The sequence below is a fragment of the Lynx rufus genome, unplaced genomic scaffold, assembly GCF_022079265.1.
Source record: "Lynx rufus isolate CCGP_SWC_20201006 ecotype Redwood Valley unplaced genomic scaffold, mLynRuf1.p SCAF_1, whole genome shotgun sequence".
NCBI lineage: Eukaryota > Metazoa > Chordata > Mammalia > Carnivora > Felidae > Lynx > Lynx rufus.
The window spans coordinates 239,058,617-239,066,545 of record NW_025814823.1 but is presented as its reverse complement, the minus strand read 5'-3'; positions in this window follow the sequence as shown (position 1 = coordinate 239,066,545).

Below are 7,929 nucleotides of genomic sequence, written 5' to 3'. Positions count from 1 at the left end.
CGCTCATTCCGGCCACTGGAGGGTTGGCACTGCTGGGGGAAATTTGTTCTTTTCCAAAAACGAAGTTACTCTGGTTCATCTGGAGAGACTTCAGAAAACATATTTAAGAAGGAAAAAGGAGGCTGGGAGAAAGCGAGGCAGAAAACTACCGGTGTGATCAATGCCGTGTTGACGGTGAGGAAACGCCCCCCGGCTTGAATGGAAATCACTCCTCTCCAGGACACTCCCCCTGGCCGTACGTGTGTGGTTAACCTGTCTTGAGAAGTGGGTGGTCTTAAGTCACTGCGCCGTAAACATGAACAGTGTTCCAAGGAGAAAGTTGTGCTGTTGGCTTAAGATAAAGTACGACGGTCTCGTGCGGGGCCTTCTGGGAGGCAGCCTGTGGGCGTCACGGCTCCCCCCTCCAGGTTTCTAAACAGAGTGGCGTCTGTGCCAGGAGCCCAGAATGCCGCCGTGCTGTCCGTTCGGTGCATGAGTTGCAGGGCCCCCCAGCCCGTGCACGGGGGGCGCGGCACGTGCGAGAGAGGCTGACGTCAGGGGACGGCTGACAACGTGTGCAGGGAGCTGGGGGAGGAGCTGCAGGGTGTCTGTCCATAGGCCGTCTGTCCCCGGTCTACGAGGGATTCCAGAAAGTGACGAGGGTGGTCTGAGCAAAGGGAGGAAAACGCCGTTCTGTAAGCGCCAGCCCTGCTGGCCTGACCTGAGCCCTGGGGGGGAGGGGGGAGGGTCAGTCCGTGGTTCCCCAGCAGGCAGCAAGGTGGTCCGCACGCTCGTGGGCTGCCACGGGGCCGAGGGCCTGGGGGGCTGGCGTGGGCAGGCCGCCCCGGCAGGGGAGCCGGCTCTGGGTGGCAGTGCGGGGAGGGGCTTGCAGGGGGCGGGGGGGGGGGGGGCTTCTGGGGGGCATGCTGGCCAGGCGCCCTCCCCCACCGGGTGCCCTCCCCCTTACCTCCCAGGCAAATACGCATCAACTCCCGACAGGTGTCAGCCCGTTAGGCCACGGCCAACACGAACACAGCGCAAGGCGGCGTCTTCGTGGAGGCTGTCCGTGAAGGCAGCACAAGAGAGAAATGGGGTCCGAGAGACGGGCCCGTGCGATCCGAGCCCTGCTGGTCCCTGCTCCCGGGAAGGGCCTTCCGTGCCGCGCCCTCCAGGCTGCTGTGATGCCAGCCTCTGCCTCAGCCTGCGTGCCCCCGACTCTGGCCCTCCTGGAGAAATGCCAGCTGTGAGTCCCTGGTGCCAGGCAAGGCCACATGCCCAGGGTCCGGGACAGGACGTGGCATCCTTGGCCCACTGTGGCCTCGACGCTCAGCGTGACAGAGAACACAGCTGTTAAAAGGCTGTGGCTCCGGGGGCTGGTCCTGGTGCCCCGACGGACGATCTCCCGGACCCGGCTGACCCTCGGCCAGAGCCAGCACGCCGAGCCTGGGGCGGCACGTGCACAGAGCCCGCTGTCCTCTCTCCGCCCTGTGGGCGTGACCAGCGCTGCTGTCACCATGCGGACCGGTGCCACCAGCTCCATGGGCACCGCGCTGCTTCTCCCCCGCCCTCGGGCACCCGAGCCCCAACCGCCGGCCGGCTCTGCAGCCAAACTGTCGTTTTGAGGATTGGATGTAAATGGAGACGGGCTTTCTACTCAGCGCCATTCTTGTGGGGGCAGCGCGGTCCTGTGCCGGGGACGCACGTTAACGTGACCGCGTGCCTCTGGAAGGACATCTGGGACCCTCTGCCTCAGAGCTGTTGCGGATAGAGCTGCTGTCCGTGTTCGCAGACGGGCTTTTGTGCCTGATCACGTAGCTCGTCGTCTTCCTGGATGAAGGTCCGGGGGGGCCGTGTCGGGTCCCACCGTCCACTGTGTTTGCAGGGCTGAGTGTTCCCAGCGGCACCGGCCCCCAGAGGGCTCCGCTGCTGTGGCTTCTCGCCAGCACTCGCTGCCCTCACCGTTTCTTCTGGGGGCCTCTCCGAGGTGGTGTGGACTGTCTGCAGGCCGCCAGGGAGGCACGGGGGCGCCTGGGCGTGGGCAGCTGCGACTCCGGGACCCCGTGGGCAGGGAACGCGGCTCAGGGAGCGCAGGGGAGGAGTCACGGGAGGAGCACCGTCCAAACCACACGGGCTGAAGGGAGGGGCGCAGAGGGCAGGGTCGGGGACCTGGGGCTCGGGGGTGTTTTCCGGAAGCAAAGTGGGCGGTGTAGCGGGACCTCCGTGCGGCACCCCAGGGACCCAGAGCCGCCACATGTCCCCACTGGGAAGAGGGTTCTTTTGTCTGAGGCAAACCGCCCTCGGAGACCGTCACTGTCTTCCCACGAATCTAACACAGGCTCGCTGTGGGGGTTCTCACCCGAGCCGGCCGTGTGTGCGATGACGTCTCTGAATAAACAACGCGGGAACAGCACACTGAAGCCAATGGCAGATGGGTCACACGTCACACTAGTGTCCCAGGCAAGGGGGAGATGGAAGGAATAGTGTCCGACTCACTTGGGGTGCACCTTTCTACGAGTGGGTTCCCAGAGGTGTCGACCGAGCCAGCCGGGAGTGGGCGCCGCGTCGGCGGGAAGGGGACCCCTTCTGGGCAGCTGCACGGCTTCACCGCGGTGGCAGCCGCCTGGCCGCGGCCGAGCTGTTTAGGCCGGCGGAGCCCGGCCTTGCCGGATCCGGGAGCCCCCCTAAGTCCCCCCCCCATCGGGGCCGCTCTTCCGTGCGCTCCCATCTCTGCGTCTCTGCGTCCCCACCCACAGCTGCACCCGAGTGCTTCTCAGCCACAGGTGTCTGAGACAACACCCCCCATCAGCCTCCCCAGAGTAAAGAAATTCACCCTGACATCAAGACAGCTTAAGTCACAAACAAGTGGATTTGAAATCGTAACAAACCGACACGTAACGGGGACGGAGCAGAGGACACGGGCCGCGTGCCTGGCAGCGTGGAGCACCCACGCGGGCAGCAGCGGCCGCCCGGCCAGCCCTGCCGGTTTCCAGTCGCCCAGGTGGCGGGTGGCCCCCGGAACCTCGGTGTCTGTCCGTCTCCCAGCTTCTCCGGATCCGGGGAGCCCCTGGTTCCTGCTGCTACTCTTACCCCGACCTGGGGCTGAGAGCAGCCCCCGTTTTATTTTCCGTGCCCCGTTCTGCGGGACAGGTCCCTGTGAGCAGGGTAAAAAGGTGTCTGCTTGGCGCCCGCGTCGCCCAGGCCCATGGGTTGCTGCCCTTACTGGTGAGCCGGAGCCGCAGAGGGACAACGGGCCTTGTTGGCAGCTTTTCGCACATTCGCTGCTGTCTCTGAGCAGCCTGGGAAGCATCGTCCTTTCCTACAGGTTCGGGGGCGGCGGCTTCCCCAAATCCCCCATCACTCGGGGCGGAGCCAGACACAGACCCAGCTTCTCCAAGTGCAGCGCGCGCGGCCGGTGCGGGGCCTCGGGAAACGCGGCCCCGGGGGCCGGGAGGCCGGGTGGCAGCTCCCGGGAGAAGGGCCGTGCTTCCCGTCCCCTTAGCGGAAGACGCCGCTCGCGCCCTCCCCTGGCTGCTCTGCCACGTTAATCCACGCTGACCTACTTCCGCGCTCTGTGTACTCTCTCTCCCGCCCTCAGCCGCCCGAGGAAAACCAATAAAAAGCACTTAGGGCTAAAATCCCTCCGAGTGCAGGTATCTGGTTCTCGCGTCTTGGCAAACAGCTCGGTTCCTGTTGTGTGCCCGGCTCTGGATTTCCGCACTCTTAAAACTTATTTGTCGAAATTTAAGAAAACGGTAAGATAAAATTACCCACTTGGAGGCTGGAAGGTGGAATTTACTTCCAGAATCATGTCCTTAATCTCTCATGTTGCGAACAGCACGCGCCCCCCGCCCCCGCCGGCCGCGTCCTGGCTCCCTGGCGGGCAAGGCCCAGCGACAAGGCTGACTTCCTGGACACTCAGGAAGGGGCAAACCAGTGACTGGCCGCTGGTTGCCGTCGGCACGAGGTGGGGAACGACAGGGAGCAGGGAAGGAGGTGAGGGCAGCAGACCCGGGCGTCTGCCTGTTCCCCCAGAACTCCCGTGGTCACAAGGGGCACGGCTCTGCCGCCGTGAAGGATAACGATCAGAGCCACTGGTCCAGACGTGCTCGACTCCCCTGCTTCACCTCCTACTTGGTCGGCTGCAACAGGCTTCCTATCTCGCTCACCAACACCCCCCCCACCGCCCCCCGCCCCCAGCCCCGCGGCAAACAGAACGACTTCGAAGAGCAGATAAGAACACGGCACGTCTGGTTGTCCTTGTTAACATCTGCTCGTGGCTCCGGGAATAGAGTCTACACTTTTTACTGTAATTTTCAGAAATCTACCTTATCTGGTCTCTCCACCTGTGTGGCTCAAGGCCCCGGGAAGACCCACACATCACATGTCCACAGAGACCCTGGCTCCCAGCAGATGTGGACGGCCACGCTCCAGCTCCTCCTGGAAGGAGTCTTCAACGTTTTGGGTTTCAGGATTCCTGCCGTCAGCCACATGTGAACACACAATCAAAACCCTCCAAGCGCACGACAAAGCATGACTGAGGGTGAGCAGGGTCAAACAACAAAGCAGCAGAACCAGATACGCAAATTCTGCAGCTGTTGGGAAGGGTCCATATTGTAGCGGGACTTGTTTTCTGCATCTGGGAACGACAGCGGAAGGTACGGCGTGAGTACAGGGCCAGCCCCTGAAATCAGGCCAGGCGGCTTGAAGGGAGTCAAATAGAACGTCTGGAATTATATGCGTTAGCAAATAATACAAGATTAAATAGGGAGAATCAGGTACCAAAGGAGAGAGACTTAGCAACGTGGAAAACAGGACTGAAAGACGCACAGAGAGCAGGAGGCCGGACACAGGAAACAACCGATTAAGAGGTCAGAACAGACCACAGTCCTGGAAGGAAAGACCACAGTCCTGGAAGGAGAGAACAGGAAGAGGGGAGAGGCGCTCTCGGGGAGACAGTGGCTGGGATTTCTCTATTGTTGAAGGAAGACGTGAATACTCTGCCGGGATGGACAGAGGAACACGGCGTGACTGCAGGCTGATGAGGACCCACCGACAGTGTGGGGGTGGGCACCCGGGAAACACGTGGCCTTTAAAGATGAGGGGCATTAGGACATTTTCATCTGAACCAACCTTGAAGGATTTTGCCAGCAGCCAACTTTCTGAGGAATGGACCTCGAGAGGGATGGCCCTTGATGATGGAAGGCAATGTGAGCAGGGATGCGGACGCACGAGTGTGACGCGGGACGGGAGTGGTGGCGGGTGCAGTGGTTGGTTGGAGTCACGTGTTCGGCAGGCACCGTCCATAGTCTTCTTTTCCGGCAACGTCTTTGACACGAGGGTGCGGCCAGATGGGAGGCGCTCCATTCTCCTCAGTTTTCTGGAAGACTCTGTGTGGCGTTATTATTTCTTCCCTCAGCGTTCAGTGGAATCCACCCACGAAGCCATCTTGTCCTTCCGTCGTGGGAAGATTTTCACTACAAATTCAACGTTTTAAATAAATGGAGGGCTACCCAGGTTCCCTGTTCTTCCTTCATGAACTTTGGTGGTTTTTGTGTCTCAAGGGGTCTGTGCATCTGTCCGGATCGTTGGCCATATTGGAATAAAGTTGTCCATCCTGTTACTGTTCTGTAAACACGTGTGGCCTCTGTAGTGAGGCCATCTCCCTCACACGTGATACCAAAATGCGTGCTTTCCTTTCTCCTGCTTGGCCTGGCTACAGGTTTATTGGCTGTATCATCTTCTCCAAGAACAAGGCTTGAGTTTGTTAACTTTTGGAATTACTTTTTCTGTTTCATTGATATTTATTGTATTTTTTGACTTACTGTGGGTTTAATTTGCTTTTTTGGTGTCTTTAAAAAAATTTTTTTAATGTTTATTTATTTTTGAGAAGGAGAGAGACAGAGCATGAGCAGGGGAGGGGCAGAGAGAGAGGGAGACACAGAACCCAAAGCAGGCTCCAGGCTCCGAGCTGTCAGCACAGAGCCCGATGCGGGGCTCAAACTCATGAACTGTGAGATCACGAGCTGAGCCGAAGTTGGGCGCTCAACCGAGCCACCCGGGCACCCCATACTTTCTTAGTTTTTCAAGGTGGAAGTTGAGACCACTGAAACCTTTTCTCTGTTCTAGGTTTTTAGCACAAGGTGTGTCCCTTTACATGCAGATTCAGCTGGACTTTGACCTCACTATCAAAATATAACAACCTTTACCTTCATTCGGTTCAAAATACCTTCCAATTTCCCTTTTGAGTTCTTCCTTGATCCACGGGTTATCTCAGAGCGTGATATTTAATTTCCAAATATCTGGAGGTTTCCCAGAGGTCTGTTTCTGGTCTCTAACATAACAGAATGTGTCTGAGTGGAACGATTTACACTTCTTTGGGCTTGTTTCGTGGCTCAGAACAGTCTTTCTTGGTAACTGTCCTGTGTGTGTTCTGGTGCCGGGTGGTGCGTCTCTGTGGGTCACGCAGGTCGACTGCTCCGTGTTCTTGCGTATCTGCTGTGTGCCTGCTGCATCGGCCCATCAATCACCGAGAGACACTGAAGTCGCCCACGTCTCCCTGCAGTTCTGACAACTGTTGCTTCATATATTTTGAGGCTCTGTTATTGGGCACATAAACGTTCAGGATTATCTTGTCCTCTTGATGAACTTATGATACCTTTATTTTGATGCAAAGACTTTATTTCCTGGTAATATTCTTCCTCTAAAATCTACTTTCCTGATGTTAATACAGTCACCCCAGCTTCCCTTCTGTGAGTGTTAACATCGTGGGTCTTCTCTCAGTGTTCTATTTTGAACCTGTCTGTGTCCTTGTATTTCCAAGGGGTGGCTTGCTTATATGCAGCACACAACTGGGCCTTACTTCTTCATGCAGTCTGGCGGTCTCTGCCTTTTAACTGGGGTGTTTGCACCATTTACATTTATTGTGAGCATTGCTGTGACAGGTTGAAATCTGCACTGCTGTTGGCTTTTCTGTTTGTCCCGTCTCTTCTTTGTTCCTCTGTTCATATTTTTGTGCCTTCTCTTGCATCGAGTACTTTTCAATGATGATTTTATCTCTTTTGGCTTAATAGCAGTAACTGTATATTTGAGAGGCTGCTGTCGGGTTTATAGAATGTGTTTAACTTCTCTTCATCTACCCGAGAACATATCAGTCCTCACATCCGGCGTGAGACCTCACGAGTGTCCGTGCACAGCCCTCCTTGCACCTGTGCGACTGTTGCAGACATGTTACTTCCACGTGTGAGGAACTCCACAGAACATTGTCTGTATGTCAGCTTCAAGTGGCCTGTTATCTTTTAAAACAACTTAAGCAGTAAGAAAACAAGTGCCTATATTTGCCCAATAGTTACTATTTCTCAGGTCAGAGTTCCATCTGCTGCTGGAAGGACTCCTCTGAGCACTTAAAAAATTTGTTTAATGTTTACTTATTTTTGAGAGAGACAGAGCAAGAGCAGGGGAGGGGCAGAGAGAGAGAGAGAGGGAGACACAGAATCCGAAGCAGGCTCCAGGCTCCGAACTGTCAGCACAGAGCCCGACGTGGGGCTCGAACCCACAAACTGCGAGATCACGACCTGAGCCGAAGTCGGACGCTTAACCGACTGGGCCACCCAGGCCCCCTGAACACTTCTTATAGAACAGATTTGCTGTTCCAGCTTCTGTCTGTAAAAGCCCTTAATTTTTAAATATATTTTTAAGTAAATATATTTTTATATTTACTTATATTGGGTAAAGAATTCAGTTAGGCTTTTTCCCTTTCAGTATTTTAAAAATATCTTTTCACTCGAATTGTTTCTTGGGAGAAATCTCCTGTACTGGTTGCTGCTCCTCCGGCACAGTTTTCAGTTTTCCTCCTGTTTCTTTTGCTTGGTTTTTGGTAAGCCTCTTGCATCTTTTAATCAAATCTGACAGGTTGTCAGATGTCATTTATTCAAACGTCTCCCCAGCTCCTGT